Genomic DNA, 18,058 nt, shown 5'->3' with positions numbered 1-18,058 from the left:
CAAAGTGAATGCAGGAAAATGCCCTATGAAAACTATATAGTTTGCACTTTTCCAGAATATATCTCTTAGTTTGCACATGAAAATCTGTATCCTTTTAAAATACTTCTAACTTGTTATCTTTAGAAGGATAACAAGGGATTTCTGCAGAACCCTGCTGATATCACAAGTCTCACAGGCACCGAGGCAGTAGATAAAGGTATCTGGTTCTGAAGGTCATCTCTCAGGTCACCTACGCCCAGTAAAGAGGGAAACAGAAGCGGCTCCTTGACCTCATTTTCCCTACTCTGGGCCTGTCTGTAAACAAGTGGCTTGAGGGAAGTATGAGGTCTGCTTGTTGCCAGGGGTTCTGTTGCTTCCTCTTAACAGAAAAAAGCTCTTTCTGCTATTTTCAAAGGCAGCAGCTTCTGGCAGGAGCCAGGTAGGACAGGGCTGCCTTTGGCTCACTAGTGTCAGAATCGTTGCTGACAGGCACCTGAAGGGTAGGGTCTAGGGCAGGAAAATGTCTTCTCAATGTTTACCTCTCAGAGGTCATTTAAGCCCATGTCCTGGGAGGCAGGTCTCATCTCTTATGGGGTGGAGACTGGAGTGGGCAGGGAAACTGAACTCAAGAGGGAAGGTCGGTTAATCCCGCCTTAGAAAGAAGCAAGGACATTGTGATCAGAGATTCCAAGATTGTTGTGGGTTACCTTCAAGGTGACCATCTCAGTTTGGAATTTTCTGCTGAGGGGAAATGAAAGCTCCACAAGTGTTGCTATATGACGAGAAATGTGTCTCCAAGAATAACATGCCTAAACTCAAGATTTTTCTCAAGTGGATAGTGTTCCAATCCGGTGCAGCCTTTCTGGGGAGGGGGCTGTGGTATGGCCCGCAGGAACTAGAGGACTCACTTTAAAGGGCCCATTCTGTTGAGTTCAAATAGGGCTACTTTTAGCAGTAGTTGCTGCTTCCAGAATAACTTGTTAAATATGTGTTTGAGTGTTTTGTTGAGATATCATTGTTTTCTTTTTGCCTTGTGTTTTCCTTTCCTTCTCCCAGGAAGGTAGCTTTGTCCTCTGAGCCTTTCCCTTGCCTCAAGAGAGGTTTATGTGGTGGGCATAGGAAGCAAAAATTACTATAAACCATGGGTCTTTCTGGCTCTTATGTTCCCAATAACTGAGCCCTTTGAGTGGATTGTACTAGGGAGATGGGGGAGAAATAAGTGTTTTTGAGAAGGGCGACTCCTTAAGACTGGAGTGAATGGAAATCTTCATGGAGAGTGGGGGGATGTGCTCCCTGCACCATGAAGAGACTCAGGGAGGAGACAAGACTGAAGAAAGCTGCAGCTAAGGTGGCTGGATGCCAGCACAGGGCTCTGCCCACAGACAGCAGGGGATTCTACACAGACACCAGACTCTACAGTATCCTGGAACAACGAAACCTGGACAATGAGCATGTATCATCATCAGGGTGAACTGAAGGCCTCCCTTCAGTTCTCCCTCTATTTCCTACATTCTAGTTGGAGCCTGAGTCTCCCAGATTATAGGTGGAGCCTGAAGGGAAGATTCCTCCCGACCAACCCCAGTAATGAGAGGTTGAATTTTTCTACACCTTAGAAGGCAGGAGGCTTGTGGGGCAGGAAAAATTTTTCCTGTACCCTCATAGGTTTAGTACTTGGTGCCTTCCCAATTAAACTGACAAAAGCAAATTGGCAAGAGACAAGACAAATTTTATGCATGAATGTACACAGAAGTTTGTAGAAAAATATGACTCAAGGAAGTGCTTAAAGTTGAGGGCTTATGTACCATCTTTAGTAGGGGAAGAGGAGTGGGACAAAGGGCATTTACAGGAAAACAAAAGACTTTTAGGAAAGATAAACTGGCCTTTAAGAGAATGGATGGGAGATAAAGATAGTTTTCTGGCAATGTTTGTTTAGAGAAATTCTTATCCTGGTGCCAACTTCTCCTCTCTAGCCATAGGAGTCAATCCTCCCTGGTTAAGTCTCAAGGAGGGGATTTATAATCATTGAATTCCTTTGGGAGGCTCTGCTTTCAAAAAGATAGCTAAGGAGAGCTCAAGAAAAAAATCTCTTCACATATATTCAGCATTTTTTCACACTCAAATTTGGATTAAATTTGAAGAAAGTAAAGAAATGAGATACTTCTCTTACACCCAACTTTACGGAGTAAGAGGTTCGTATAGGCTACAAATGCACAGGACCCTGGGAGCTAAAATACACAAAATAGACTCAATGGGTGACAATTCAGTGCAGATTTTTTCATCAGGATAGACTCACATTGGAACTAATTTCCTAAAAATGGGACAGATGAGCAGAAAATTTTGAGAAGACTAAAAAAGAGCAAGAGATGAAGACTCACTGGTAGCAGTTGGTTAAAACATTGAGCCATTTTTATGGGACTCCGGTATATGACTTTTTTATTTATCTATAGCCCAACTTTTTCCACAAGTCTCTTTATCCTTCAAAATCAAATAATCATTAGCACCTGGAGAAAAAAGTACTGACAAGTGCATAATAATTCCTGTGTGTGTACCTGTTCTCTCTTCCAATCTTCAGAGGACAGTGTGCATAAAATTCTTCTTTTAAAAAATACCTTCCATAACTGGGTGATACCATAAAGTAAATTATTATTTTTGCAGTTTTCATTCTCTTTTTAATTTTTAAAAATTTTTATGTTTTTTAGAGACAAGGTCTCACACTGTCGCCTAGGCTGAAGTGCCTAGGTGGTGCCATCATAGCTCACTACAGCCTTGAACTCTTGGTCTCAAGCAACCTTCCTGCTTCAGCCTCCCTGATAGCTAGTACTACAGGTGTGTGCCACCATGCCAGGCTAATTTTATTTTTGTAGAGTTGAGGTCTCTTTATACTGCTCAGGCTGGTCTTGACTCCTGGCCTCAAGTGATCCTCTTGCCTAGCCCAAAGTGCTCCCAAAAGTGCTGGAATTATAGGCATGAGTCACTACACTCAGCCTCATCCTTTTTTTTTTTTTTAAATATTTTGTCCCTGCTACATCTTTACCAGTCTGGGATTATCCTAGCTTTCTGATGGCTCCTGAATATAGTCTTTTTTTCATCCCGTTGCTAACTTCAACACTTTTGCATTTCCCTAAACCACTAGCAACAGGAGAATTATTGAACAATACATTATTTACTGAAACTCTGTTAAGGATGAGAGGGGATACCATTTTTCTTATATGCTGCACAGCAAACTCTTTCAAAACACTGTTAAATATCTCTGTTTCCCAAAGTTCGCATTATGGCTACTCAGCAAATGGGGTGTTTCCTTTTTGCTTTTTCCAAGCATGGTCCAGTTTCCTCTATTTTGCTGAGTAATTCAGTTCTTCTCCTAAATTTGCATTCCCTACTTAGCTAGGTGCTCAACAAAGCAAAAAGATCTACAATATATATGACTCCCTCCTCCTCTTAGAAGGAAGTTTAGTGACTGTTACTACTTGAAAATGGACTTGAATATCTCACTCTGCCCTATTTTCAACTCATCCCTGCTATGTAGTTGATCAAAGTGTGTTTTCCCAAATATACAGAGCAATTTCTCTTAGAAGAGTGTTGGTAAATGTAATTTTCTATGCCTAATTCCCTAATAATATGGCTGCTTATCAGGGCCCATTGGCTGTTAGCAGATTCTAGGAACACCAAGATGCTGGAAAGTTCAGCAGTCAAGTGTGTTAGAAAAGATGCTCCTTCCCTGAGGGTGACCCGAAACTTCTGATTTTCTTAAATTTGGAAACGGCCTGAATAATAGTGAGAGACAGGACTAGCTGGATTTCCTAGGCCAACTAAGAATCCCTAAGCCTAGCTGGGAAGGTGACCGCATCCACCTTTTTTTTTTTTTTTTTTTTTGAGAGGGAGTCTCGCTCTGTTGCCCAGGCTGGAGTGCAGTGGCGCAATCTTGGCTCACTGCAAGCTCCACCTCCCGGGTTCACGCCATTCTCCTGCCTCAGCCTCCCAAGTAGCTGGGACTACAGGCGCCCGCCACCTCCCCGCCCCCCACCCCGGCTAATTTTTTGTATTTTTTAGTGGAGACGGGGTTTCACTGTGTTAGCCAGGATGGTCTCAATCTCCTGACCTAGTGATCCGCCTGCCTCGGCCTCCCGAAGTGCTGGGATTACAGGTGTGAGCCATCGCCCCAGGCCCGCATCCACCTTTAAACACGGGGCTTGCAATTTAGCTCATACCCGACCAGTCAGGTAGTAAAGAGAGCTCACTAAAATGCTAATTAGGCTAAAACAGGAGGCAAAGAAGTAGCCAGTCATCTATCTCCTGAGAGCACAGGGGGAGGGACAATAATCGGGATATAAACCCAGGCATTGGAGCCCGCAAGGGCAACCCCCTTTGGGTCCCCTCGCATTTTATGGGAGCTGTTTTCACTCTATTAAATCTTGCAACTGCACACTCTTCTGGTCTGTGTTTGTTATGGCTCCAGCTGAGCTTTCGCTGGCCATCCACCACTGCTGTTTGCCGCCATCACAGACCTGACGCTGTCTTCCACCCCTCCAGATCCAGCAGGGTGTCCCCTGCGCTCCTGATCCAGCAAGTCTCCCACTGCTGCTCCTGATCGGGCTAAACGCTCGCCATTGTTCCCGCACAGCTAAGTGCCTGGGTTTGTCCTAAGCAAGCTGAACACTAATCGCTGGGTTGCACGGTTCTCTTCCGTGACCCACGGCTTCCAATAGAGCTATAACACTCACCGCATGGCCCAAGATTCCATTCCTTGGAATCCGTGAGGCCAAGAACCCCAGGTTAGAGAACAAGAGGCTTGCCGCCATCTTGGAAGCGGCCTGTCACCATCTTGGCAGCTCTAAGGAAAAGGAACACTCCCCGCCCTCGGCTGCCTGCCCCATAACAATAGGAAATAAAAGTGACTACAAAATAATTCTGTTTTGGCTACTATTGCTTCATAACGAATTACCCTAAAACTTAGTGGCTTAAAACAACCATTTTAAAACAACCATTTTATTTTGCTAATAATTCTTCGGGGCTAGGAATGTGGGAAGAGCTTGGCTGGGTATTTCTGGCATAAGAGCTCTCAAGCAGTTGGAGTCAGATGTCACGGAGCTGCTGTCCTCTGAAGATTAGACTGGTCTAGACATTCAAGACAACTCTCCCACTGTTGGTGTTGACTGTTTGCTGGGAATGACACTGGGCTGTCAAGTGCAGTACCCACTTAATGGCCTTTCCATGGAGTTTGGCTTCCTGACATCATGGTGACCTCAGGGTAGTTGAGCTTCTTACAGGGCAGCTCTGGACTCCAAGTGTAAACATTCTAGCAAACAAGGCAAAAACTACATTATCTATTATGACCCAGTCTTTGAAGTCACACAGCATCACTTCTGCTGTATTCTACTAGTAGGAGTAGCCATATGCTTTTTCCGGATTCAAACTGAGGAGAATTAGACTCCCTTCAAGATATGGGTGTGGTGAGATCACATAATAAGAGCAGGAAAGATGGAAATATTGTTGCAGCCATTTTGGAAAATGCAATATCCCCCTTTCTGTGGAGGTAACAGCCAGAGGCAACTATGTGGGTGAACAAAAATCCAATGTAGAATGGGGTTATCAATGTCCTTTCAAAAAAAACAGTTCCACAACCTTCTGCCATTGCCACCATCTCCTACTAGATCATTCATCATTGCGTCAAAGGAAACACACCTGAGGAGACGTGGCTTGAATTTCTTTCTTTTTTTTTTTTGAGACAGAGTCTCGCTGTGTCGCCCAGGCTGGAGTGCAGTGGCACAATCTCGGCTCACTGCAAGCTCCTCCTCTGGGTTCATGCCATTCTCCTGCCTCAGCCTCCCAAGTAGCTGGGACCACAGGCACCCGCCACCACGCCCGGCTAATTTTTTGTATTTTTAGTAGAGACGGGGTTTCACTGTGTTAGCCAGGATGGTCTTGATCTCCTGACCTCGTGATCCACCCTCCTCGGCCTCCCAAAGTGCTGGGATTACAGGCGTGAGCCACTGCGCCTGGCCCGTGGCTTGAATTTCTATGACTGTTAGTAGAAAGAGAGTGTGTAGAGGTCTGAAGGTATATAATAGGTTTCCTCCTTGGGATTTAAGTTCACAATTTTACATGGAAATATAATAATTTTGTTTTAGTTAAAAAGGTTGATTGAACCTAATCATACCTGGGCCTGGACAATCTATTCCACTGGTTTGGCCTACTGAGGACCATGGCAGTATTAGATCTTTAGTCTATGGAAACCTACACAGTGGAGATGTGCCACCCTATTTATATCTTTCTCCAGCTACTCTGTTACCAAGCCCACACAATACCAAATGTTCATATTGGGCTGAACTAATTATGTATCAAGAAAATAGTTTAGATTTGGTGCTATAAAGATTTCTGACGGGTTTGTTTCATACTACAAAGGGGTATAGAATGCCCTCACTAGTTTATCCACTGAAAAACTTCAGACATCATTGACTAACAAGTAGACTCTACGGCTATGGTACATTAAATGGCAAAACATGTGTATGTGAATATAGAGTGCCTTTTCTTCTGGTGAAATTTTAGAATTTCCTTTTATTATATTCTAACTTCTGAGTTACAGGGGTCAACACTGTTTAGTAGTAGAAATTTATTTTTTCCTAAATGAAAATATAATACCAAGCGGCACTAAGCAGACTGTTTATATTTCTGCATAACTGAAGAGTCCAACTTTATTTAATGGGATCTTTGGGCTCAGCATAGTGGGAAAAACTGGATACCATATCTCGCAGAGCCATGGGGCAGTCTTGCAAAATAAACTCCCGATAAAGCTGTAATCCCTTTGTCGGGTTAACTGTGATTAGATTTGAGACAGTGGAAAACACCACAAAGGCTTTGCATGTAAAATGGATGATACCTTTATTATGCACATATTCTCAGGGGGACTGCGGGGAGAGATATCATGTTTTTTGCTAAATGCATCATTTCAGCAATGCTTTAAATTTGAATCAGATGTACCTCAAATTCTGAGATTTGAAATCCTGGTCTTACCTTCACTCCTCTGAGCATCAGATACATGTGATTCACATGGCAATTAGGAAGGCGGTAATATACTTTCCAGGTCAACATGAATTATGGGGCAGAGGATGAGCTCTCATTATTTGATTATGGGTTTAAATTCATCTTGACTCAATATCACGTCCAAGAAGAAAACAGCAGGCCAAGAAGTCATCCTTGGCCTACTACATCTACCCTGATAGAATGATGGGTGGGCTTTGATTAGTCCTAGTAGCTTTGACTCAAATCTGTGAGGTTTTATATTGCTAGTAAGAGCAGGCCGGGTACGGTGGCTCACACCTGTAATCCCAGCACTTTAGGAGGCCGAGGCAGGCGGATCACGGGGTCAGGAGCTCGAGACCATCCTGGCTAACACGGTGAAATCCTGTCTCTACTAAAAATACAAGATACTAGCCGGGCATGATGGTGGGCGCCTGTAGTACCAGATACTCAGGAGGCTGAGGCAGGAGAATGGCATGAACTCGGGAGGCGGAGCTTGCAGTGAGCTGAGATCGTGCCACTGCACTCCAGCCTGGGTGACAGAGTGAGACTCTGTGTCAAAAAAAAAAAAAAAAAAAAAAAAGTGCAGCCTTGTGGGTATGCTAGAGGAAACTTCTGTCCTCAAGCCCCAGTCTTCATTTAAAGAAGTGACTTGTGGAGCCACGGGAGACCCCCAGATGGCCAAGACCATATTCACTGACAACTTGTGTAATCCTTCTTATTGTGTCCCAAAGAATCCTGATTTTCAGGTAGAGAGTCTGGGCCTTAGAATGTAACTGCCGAAGGGGTTCACCTTGCCGGCTGCCTAGACAGAGCCAATTCATCAAGACAGGGGAATTGCAATAGAGAAAGAGTAATTCATGCAGAGCCAGCTGTGCGGGAGGCCAGAAGTCTTATTATTACTCAAATCAGTCTACCCAAGCAATCAGGGAGCAGAGTTTTTAAGGACAATTTGGTGGGTGGGGGGAAGCCAGTGAGCCAGGAGTGCTGATTGGTCAGGGTTGAAATCATAAGGCGTTGAAGTTGTCTTCTTGTGCTGAGTCATTTTCCAGGTGGGGGCCACAAGATCAGATGATCTGGTTTATTGCTCTGGGTGATGCCAGCTGATCCATCAAGTGCAGGGTCTGCAAAAATACCTCAAGCACTAATCTTAGGAGCAGTTTAGGGAGGGTTGGAATCTTGTATCCTCCAGTGGCATGACTCCTAAATCATAATTTCTAATCTTGTGGCTAATGTTAGTCCCACAAAGGCAATCTAATCTGCAGGCAAGAAGGAGGTCTGCTTTGGGAAAGGACTGTTACCGTCTTTGTTTTAAACTATAAACTATAAACTAAATTTATCCCAGAGTTAGTACAGCCTACACCCAGGAATGAACAAGGACAGCTTGGAGGTTAGAAGCAAGATGGAATTGATTAAGTTAGATCTCTTTCACTGTCTTAGTCATAATTTTGCAAAGGCAGTTTCAAGAAGCAGGTTTGAGAGCATTGGGCCTCACATCACACTCTTGTCTAGGACCAGAAAAATGGGGAGAGTTTCAAAATTCTGAGGTCAAGACTGTACCTAGCCTAATTAAATCCAAAATGCTGGGGGTGAGGGTCCAGGCTTCAGTAGTTTTTAAAGCTTTTAAGGGATTCCATTACATAAGTCAGGTTGAGAACCACGGTTCCCAATTTCTGCATACAACATTAGTGAACCAGGGCTATAAATCTCCTAACCTGTGGAATATAACACTTTGTTGGAGGAGTTTGGGAATTTAGGATAGGACTGATCTTCATTGTAGATTCAACAGAGATGGAAGCAGTTGAACTCATAAACTCCATCAGAAGTCAGGTCAAAGGCATTAAAAAATATTTTTTATAAAAGCCAGCCCCCTATAGTGGAGTTTTGCCATTTTTTTCTCTCTCCCCTTTTCTTTGTGGTTTCTACATCCTTTCATTCACCATCCCAACCCCAGAGTGCTAGCTGGCTATGTTCCTATTTTTAACTAAAAAAAATAAACTCGGGTTATGCTGCCTGTTGCTTGCCCCCACTGACAAGGCAGTCAGCAGCTGTGTTCACAAATATCTGGAAAACGGATCTGTTCCACTAATCTGGAAAATTATGCTGTAGACCACAAAGATTTGCTGCAGTGGGGCCATTGAGTGAGGGTGATAAAGTCCGTTGTATTTCCTTTTTGAAACTGGATGAAGCTATGTGGATAAGGGAGCAAGAATTCTGTAGGAAGTGATATACATAGTTTTGTTGCTACTTATCTCCTCACTTAAAGATAAGGAAGTTGGAAAACAAGAGTCTTTAGAATGGAAAGCTCTTCAGTGTCCTTTCAGACTAGTTGCCTTGAGGCTGGCACCTGATAAGCTCATTCCTGGACAGAATGTGTGTGGGGTACAATCTTACATTAGGTGCTGAAGCACTTACAACTTCTTTCATCCATTATTTTCACATCCATTTCACTGGAGGAAATCATCTTTCAAACTTACAGAGGAAAAATGTAAACAGCCCAATATCCAAATAGTTTATTTATCATGCAGGTTGAAAATCCTGTTAAGTAAGCTAGACAAAAATTTCACGTGGAAGTATTTGCTAAAATTCCTGCCTCTCTTCCGAAACCTGGATAATATATTTTGCTTTGCTCTTAAACGTCTCATAGTGATGATGATAAAACTATGAAAACGGTGATCCTGCTCTTGGAAAACACACACACAGCTGTTTTTGTATATGGTTGGGATGTGTGCTGCTCTAATTAAATATGAAGTGGTTTGTCTGTGTCATAGTTCATTTTGTGTGGCTGTAACAGAATACCTGAGACTGGGTAATTTATAAAAATAAAGATTTATTTCTCATAGTTCGGGAGGCTGGGAAGTCCAAGGTCTTGGGGCCCACATCTGGCAAGCACCTTCTTGCTGCATCATCCCATGGAGGAAGGCAGAGGGCAAGAGAGCACAAGCTCGGTGGACGGTGGAAGGGGACTGAATTCATCCTAACCACCTTAATCCCCACATCAGGGCAGAGCCTTCACGACCCAATTACCTCTTAAAGGTCCCACCTCTCAACAGTGTTGCATTGGGGATTAAGTTTCCAACCAACGTATGAATTCAAGGGTCACATTCAACTCATAGCAGTCTGTTTTGGGAAACAGTTTCTTGAGTTATGCTTAGCTTTACAATTATTTGCTCAAATTATTTTTTTTGTTGTTGTTTAGAAAATTTTTTTCTGCTCTGAATAACTCCAATCAGTTGATGAAAGTGGATTGATATGTATATCACAAGTGTACATTTTATAAAATGAAGCAATATATGTTCATTAGAGAAAAATAAACACCAAGCATTTTTGCTTTAAATTTCATAGGGAAGATTAAAGCAAGCACAGTTCAAGACTTTTCTTACTGTCTTTTGCCACTTTAACATCCTCTAGTGTGTCTGAGGCAATATAGGATAGTGGAATACATAGCTAACTATCAACTTGCCAGAGTTCAGATCCCAGCTCCATCACCACGGGCCAGGTGACTTTGAGCAGATTAGTCAGCTTTTCCAAAGCTCAATCTCCACACCTATAAATACAAAATTTAAAATACTATCTACCTCATAGGGTAGATGTGAAGATTAAGCCAGATCATAAAGGCAAAGTAAGTATTAGAATATTTCAAAGATCTCACTTTAGTTTAATATAGCCGTTATTTTTTACTTTTAGAAGGAATTTTTATCTTGATTATAGAAACCAGTTCAAACAAGTTGACTGAACTTAGACCTTTCTTGAGACATATAAGGCATTAAAATTCATAGCTACTTTTGAAAATTAGAATGTACTTCTAATTTATTTATGAGAACTAATAAAAATACAGTGTTCTTGATTAAGAAATGTTGAGCCTTATCAAATAAGATATAATCCAGTTAATAAACTTGAGATTTTTTCCATCCTGCTTTAGATCTTAGATCCTGGAATGTTGATGCTAAATAGAACCTTAAAGAACATCTCTCCTTTCAGGTCTTTGAGCCCAAGCTAAGCCATATCCCCTGTGACCTTCACATATACATCCATGGCCTGAAGCAGCTGAAGATCCACAAAAGAAGTGAAAATAGCCAGGTCCTGCCTTAACTTATGACATTCCACCATTGTGATTTGTTTCTGCCCCACCCTAACCGATCAATTGACTTTGTGACAATATACCCTCCCCACCCTTAAGAAGGTACTTTGTAATATTATCCCCCCACCCTTAAGAACGTACTTTGTAAGATTCTCCCCACCCTTGAGAATGTACTTTGTAAGATATACCCCCTGCCGGCAAAAAATTGCTCCTAACTCCACTGCCTATCCCAAACCTATAAGAATTAATGATAATCCCACCACCCTTTGCTGACTCTCTTTTCAGACTCAGCCCGCCTGCACCCATGTGATTAAAAAGCTTTATTGCTCACACAAAGCCTGTTTGGTGGTCTCTTCACACGGATGTGCGTGACATTTTCGAGTGTAGCTGTGGAGGGAGAACATATTCAAGCCTTCAAAAGGAGGGAGTCCCATGAAGACACGATCTCTCATCTCTCTCTTCTGTGTCTCTTTCTTTTTTTCCCTCTCTTTTTCCCTCCCACTCCTTCTCTCTCTCATTATTTTCTCTGACAATTCCACTCTTTCTCAGTAAGAAACAGATTCTGTCGTCCTCCTCCCTACCACCCAGTCCCGTTTTGCATCTGTAAACCCCAAATATCAGAGACAGATCTTAGTCAATTTAGGACGTTTATTTTGCCAAGGTTAAGGACTCGCCTATGACACAGCCTCAGGAGGTGCTGACGGCATGTGCCCAAGGTGGTCGGGGCACAGCTTGGTTTTACACATTTTTAGGGAGACGGGAGATATCAATCAATATATGTAAGATATACATTGGTTCATTTCAGCAAGGCGGGACAACTCAAAGCAGGGAGGGGGCTTCCAGGTCATAGATAGATAAGAGACAAATGATATTACATTCTTTTGAGTTTCTGATTAGTATTTCCAAAGGAAGCAATCAGATGTGCATTTATCTTGGTGAGCAGAGAGATAACTTTGAGTTCTGTCTGTCCTTTGTCCCCAAGGAATTTCCTTGTGGACAAATTGTGAGGGAGGTATATAGTTTTTTGTTTGTTTGTTTTCTTAGTAGCTATCTTTTTTAGAAATAGAATGAGAGGCAAGTTTGCCCTAAGCAATTTCTAGCTTGACTTTTCACTTTGGCTTAGTGAATTTGGTGTCCCTAGATTTATTTTCCCTTCACACATCCTTCACACTTTAGGTGCCTCAGTCCTGGACTGAATGCTGATGAAGACTCCCACTCAGGTATTGCATCAGGGCAGAAAGGTGTGATGCCTTTCCTTACCCATCATAAGGGTCACCACCAACATTCTTATAGCAAAAGACAGTTTAACAAGCAAAAAGCATAATACAAAGTCTTATGTCACGTGGGAACTTTCAGAAATGAAGACCCAAAGACCCAGGGAAAAGTGTCCGTTTTTACACTTAAGTTTGATGAAGAAAGCACAGCTGTGTAGAAACGTGCCTAGGCAAAAAGGTATGATCTAATGTTGACAGACTGAGGGGATAAACCCAGCAAGGGCTGTCTGCTCAGATTCTTTCTGGCCTCTCTCTGTAGCATTCCTTTCTCTGGGGCAGGACCCTCTGGAGTGAGGGTCTTGCAGGGTGAAGAGAGAGACAGAGTGACCTTTCTAGTTTTCATAGCTTGCTTTGGGCGAATGGAGTTCTAGTTTTTATGATCTGCCATGGGGAAGAGGAATTCTGGTTTCTCTGACTCCCTTCAGGGAAGAAAGGGAAGTGGAAGACCAGAGGCCGGGGGAAGGTCACAGAGACCTTGCTTCTGAGGTCCTTCCAATCTCCTTCAGTTCAAAGTACTTAGCATGCCAAGGTACCATACTTTGCAGTATCATGTTCTGAGCCCCCAAATTGCTGAGTGTAGATGAGGAGGGTTAGAATTCCAGCCAATGAGAGAAAGTAAAAGTGTTGACATCACTTTATTTTGGTCTACTTATCACTTAGCATTTTGGTTTATTTCTTGCTCATTTTCCCAGGGAGCAAGCCACACCTTGCTAGAATGAGCAGTCCTTTTTTGGGAGGACAACACAATCTAATCTTATAAGGAGAAAGGGTATTCCTTTTGAAACCAAAACTTTGACCCTATCGCTTATGGAATCATGACCTTAATAACCTTAATAACAGGACCTACTGGCAGTAAATGGCTCTCTTTGCCATTCTGGAGAGTCAGAATCAGCTTTAGGAGGCCAGAGGGAAGAGATTTATCTGCTTTGTTCATTGCTGTATCCCTTGCATATAAGCACAAAGCAAAAGCTAAATATATATTGGTTGAAATAATAGATTTGTTTATCCTCCAAAGTGTCCATCCTGTCCTGCACCCATGAGAGGAAGGAAATTTTAAATTCATCCTGCAATACATGTGCACACACATACACACATACATACTGTTTGGATCTTTCTTTGCAGGGGTAGAAGGCCAGACGCTTTTAGGTCCAGGCTGTTTTTGGTTCCAAGAGACTACTGGTGAACTGTAGAATAGTACATCATTTGCTTTATGGCTGAAGGTGAGTATATCCAAGGGAGAAGTTCGGGAGGGGAAATCTTGGGGTGAGATGATAGGCTATCTAAATATGTTATCTATCTTAAGGAGCTTGGAAGAAAGGGTGAGTCAGGGTATAGAGCCATTGGGATGGAACGAGTCAGAGATAAAATAAGAGCCATTGGGATGGAGAGATAAAATAGGAAAATATGTTCCAAGTATAACATGGAAGAGTCAAATTTTGGAATCTCCCAGGCAGGGAGCAGCCACGGCTTTTAGAGGGTGCTCATGACCACAGTGGGTAAGGAGATAGTAAAGACATATATAACCATGTGATTATATATGTATATATATATGTAAATGTATGTGTGTGTATATGTATCCACACATATATAACCACACCAACTTGCTGTCTTTACTCACTCCTTACCCACTGAGGCCATGAGTACCCTGTAAAAGGGGATAGACTTTACAGAATCTACCAGTCCACAAGATAAGGAATTTGTAATTATTTCTTAAGGTTTGAGTCAATTTGAAAAGTGGTTTGTGTCAAGCAATGAAAAAGCCAAATACGACGTAATATAAATCAGGATCTAGAGAGGAAAGCTCGGTTCATGCCAGGTGTCCAGTAGAAATAATTTAATACAGGGCACTAGGTACAAAAAGACTGGAAGAGCTGAGAAGCCAAATAGGGCTTCTTAAAGATTAGCAGCTTAAAGATTAGTAACAGCAGGAAGCCACTACCACCCACAGGACTGAAGGGACAAAGAAAGGAGATAGTGTGTACCAGAGCTTGGAAGTCAGAGTCACCTGGAGCTGGATGTGTAAGATGTGTAAGATGGCTGCTTGGTGGGAGCTGGGACCATGGAAGAGGGCCCATTGGCATTGGCTGGGATTATGGAGAAGACCATGTCAACACTGGAGATACTGCTGGAAGCAGAGGAAGGGAAGATAAATCCCCTGGCTTCTCCATTCCTCTTATTCCTCAATTTCCTCCTAGTGCTGCCAATGACTATATCTAGCTGGAGGCAGTTGGCAAGGGAGTTTGGAAATTTTATTTACAGGTAAGGGTCCAAAATAAATTTTGGAACAAGCAGGTAAATAACCTGTACAGTGAATTAAATAAACAGAATTCTCTTGGTCTTTCCCTGAGCACCTGAGGTGGCTGGGACAGCTCCAGCTCTAATGTCCATGAGCAAGGTAGGAAGAAGAGGGAAAGGCTATGCCAATCATTTATGTCTCCATTTACCAGCAAAACTAATTTCTATTTTCCAGAATGTGCCCAGTTGACTTCTATTTAGTTCTCACTGGCCTGGACTGAGCAGCTGAGAAACGGGGAAAAGAATGGTCATAATTGGCTTAGTCCATTTATCCCCATCTGCAGTGGTGCACAATGTTATTATAACCAAAATAAAGGTTTCAGATGGTGAGTAAAAGTGGGAAGTGGAAAGTGAGTAGGTAGCTAAAGTGTCTGCCAAAGAATTAAATGTCTTCTGGACTTTCAATCTTTGCTGACTTACTTTGGACTTTAAAGCTTCTGAGCAGCTTGGTATCCTGGTCCTCACTGAATTTTAACTGTTGGCCCCTCCCTGTTAGATATTTCACTATTTGTTCATAACTTAGTTTGAATCACTAGCACTTGTCCTTAATGCTCTGAATTTCCTTCTTTAGTCTATTGTCTCCCAGTTTTGATTACATAAGGACAAATTCAGTATCTACTATGTACCAGGCATTGTTCTAGGAAGGTGAGATACATCAGCGAACAAAACTGGCAAAAAAATCCTTAACCTCTGTAGAGCTTACATTCTGGTGAACGGAGACAGACAATAAAAAGTAAATAGCATATTAGAAGGAAGTAAGTGCTATGGAAAAAAACAGAGTAAAGTGGTCGGGATGGGAAGTTTCAGGGTGGAGTGTTCTCAATTTAAAATAGGACACTCAGGGTAGGGCTCTTGGAAGCTGAAGCCTCATCTGACTACTATCTGCATGGTTCTATTTCTCACAGAAAAGGTCAGGCTGGCCTTTCTCATAGTTAGGGAACCTTCCACTTTCCCTGGCTCTAGGGAAAAGCCATGAGAGTTTTCTTGATTCAGTTTTTCTAGCTTTCAAAGAGTAATAATTCTGTTATTTGAAGCTAGAATTTATATACTTATTTTGTTCCGGACTGCTGAAAGGAACATGTTAACAGCAAAATCATTCAAGATTTAAGAAAATAAATCTGCTTGCACCAGCAATTTTAAAGTTTGATTAGTTTCCATCAACATATCCCTTATCTAAACATTTCTGAATTAAATAGCTTTTAAAATAGATATGCTACTGTAAAATAAAAATATACTTGAAGAATTTCTAATCATTGACTTCACACTAATTTCATGCTTAACTATATAATTCTTCTGATTTAAAATTTTGATCTTTTGAACACAGTTTCTTTTTCCCAAGAAGGGGGTGCTATATAAAGATAATTGCTTGGTTGCAAAGACCAAAGTGTTGCTGACCTTTTGCTTGAATATCCATCCCTTTCCTCTTATATTTCACCAGCTTTTAATATATTTCCATCCCTTTCCTCTTATATTTCACCATTAACTCCATCCCTTTCCTCTTATGTTTCACCATTAACTCCAAATGAGCCAGGCCTCATCTTTCACCCTATTCCTATCCTAACCAGTAGCCACAATAAGTTCAGAGTGAGATTCCTCCGACACATCCTACCTGCTGTATCCTGAATAAACCAGCTTGACTTGCAGAATTTTAAGCAGGGTAGCCTGAGCTTGTGGGTAATCATTCTTTGAGAAGGTCAGGAGCAATTGTCACTTAAATCCAAAGCCTTACTGTTACCCCAATTTACATTTTCCTCTATTTATGGAATACTACCTCATTTTCATCACTTTCCTAGAACCTATTAGAAATATGTTGTCTTCTATGACTCTAGTAGTAACTCAGGAATACTTATATGTTTTGACATAATCTGGAATTTGTGTTTAGAGATTAAAATCTAAGATAATCCAATTCTGTTATATTATTTTAGTGCTGAATTATGTTTTTTAAAATTGTAGACAAAGTCTTCAGTAATCTCTATGCTGATGATTAAAGAAAACATTGCTATTTTCATAGGTCATAGAGAGGATAACTGAGGAATTCATTGGCAAGCTTGTGGGTGTTGCTTTTTACAGTATTTTATTGTGAAACATAGGTGAGTCATTGCCATATTACTGCTACAAAACTGCAATAACCTCAAAGAATTTTTATAAAACATTTCAAATTGGGGTAGAAAAAGAACTTCTGAAGAAGAAAAGAGACATATAAATCAAACATGTCCACGTGTAGTACTATGTGGTGGCGGGGGGATCCTGACATATCTTTAATCCCTCTTGGAATGTATTGAGTGTATAGAATGTAGAATATCTTTGTTTTAGTCTGTGTATTCTTAACATACCACTACCACCTGACTGAGACCAGCGTTTGCTCTAATACTTACTATGCAACCGTAACACTGGCATTGCAGTGATTCATCATATGGAATTGTAGGCAGAGAAAAGCTATTAGCCAGCCCATGCAATAATTGAACACTTGAATGAAAGTTTATTGACAGATTACTGTGCCTACTTTGCAAGGTGCTGGGGATGCAGAGATGAATAAGCACAGTTTTTATTTTCAATAAATTTATAGTACAATCCAGGGCAGATATGACTCTTTTTTTCTTTCCAAGCCTGGATGCTCAGTGGACACACTTTTTCACACAGTTCTCTAGGAAGCCATCACATTTCCAGCCCCATCTCCATGATCCTCTGGGTTCAGCCATATTATCTTCAGATCCTTGAACCTGTCCTACACTTTAGCCTTTGAGCCATTGAACTTGCCATTCCCTCCTCCAAAATCACTGCCCTGCCCACACCCACAGACCTCTTCTTTGCTTGGTTCACTTCTACTGGTCCTTTGCATCTGGATTTAGCTCTCACTTCCTCTAGGAAGTCTTTTCTGCCCCACTCTGCCTCCCCCTGCCCTCCTAAGTGTTCCCACTTCCCCATCCCAGTATTTATCACATCTTCCTGAAACTGCCTTTTTACTGAATTCTGTCTCTCACCAGGCAATAGTCTCCATGACCATAGGGACAGAGTCTTGTTCACAACTGTATCTCCAGGAAGGATGAGCATGCCTGTTTCATAGTAGACGGTCCATAAATGTTTTTGAGTGAAGAATCTGACGCAGTTTTTAGAGCTGGGGGTCAAAGTCAGAGACAGATTAGAGGCCAAAGTGATTGGGTCCAGGACTCAGATAGGTGGGCAAGATTGGGTAAACTTCTCTTCTTGGGCCTGTCTATTCTGGGGCAGGGAAAACCTTTGGGTGGATTTAGGGGCCTCACTTGGAGGGCCACAGAGGCTTGAATCCAGCAGGGCATGGTTCCAGAAGGTAGAGACAAGGACACTCATTAATACCAATTTGACACCAAATTGGAGAGACAAACCCCCAGAAGATGCCCTCCTCTGGATGCCATAGGGTCTAGCTTGAGCCCTG

This window comes from Gorilla gorilla, chromosome 2 (assembly GCF_029281585.2).
Source record: "Gorilla gorilla gorilla isolate KB3781 chromosome 2, NHGRI_mGorGor1-v2.1_pri, whole genome shotgun sequence".
Taxonomy (NCBI): domain Eukaryota; kingdom Metazoa; phylum Chordata; class Mammalia; order Primates; family Hominidae; genus Gorilla; species Gorilla gorilla.
The sequence above is the reverse complement of the archived record's forward strand: the minus strand, read 5'-3'. Positions refer to the sequence as shown.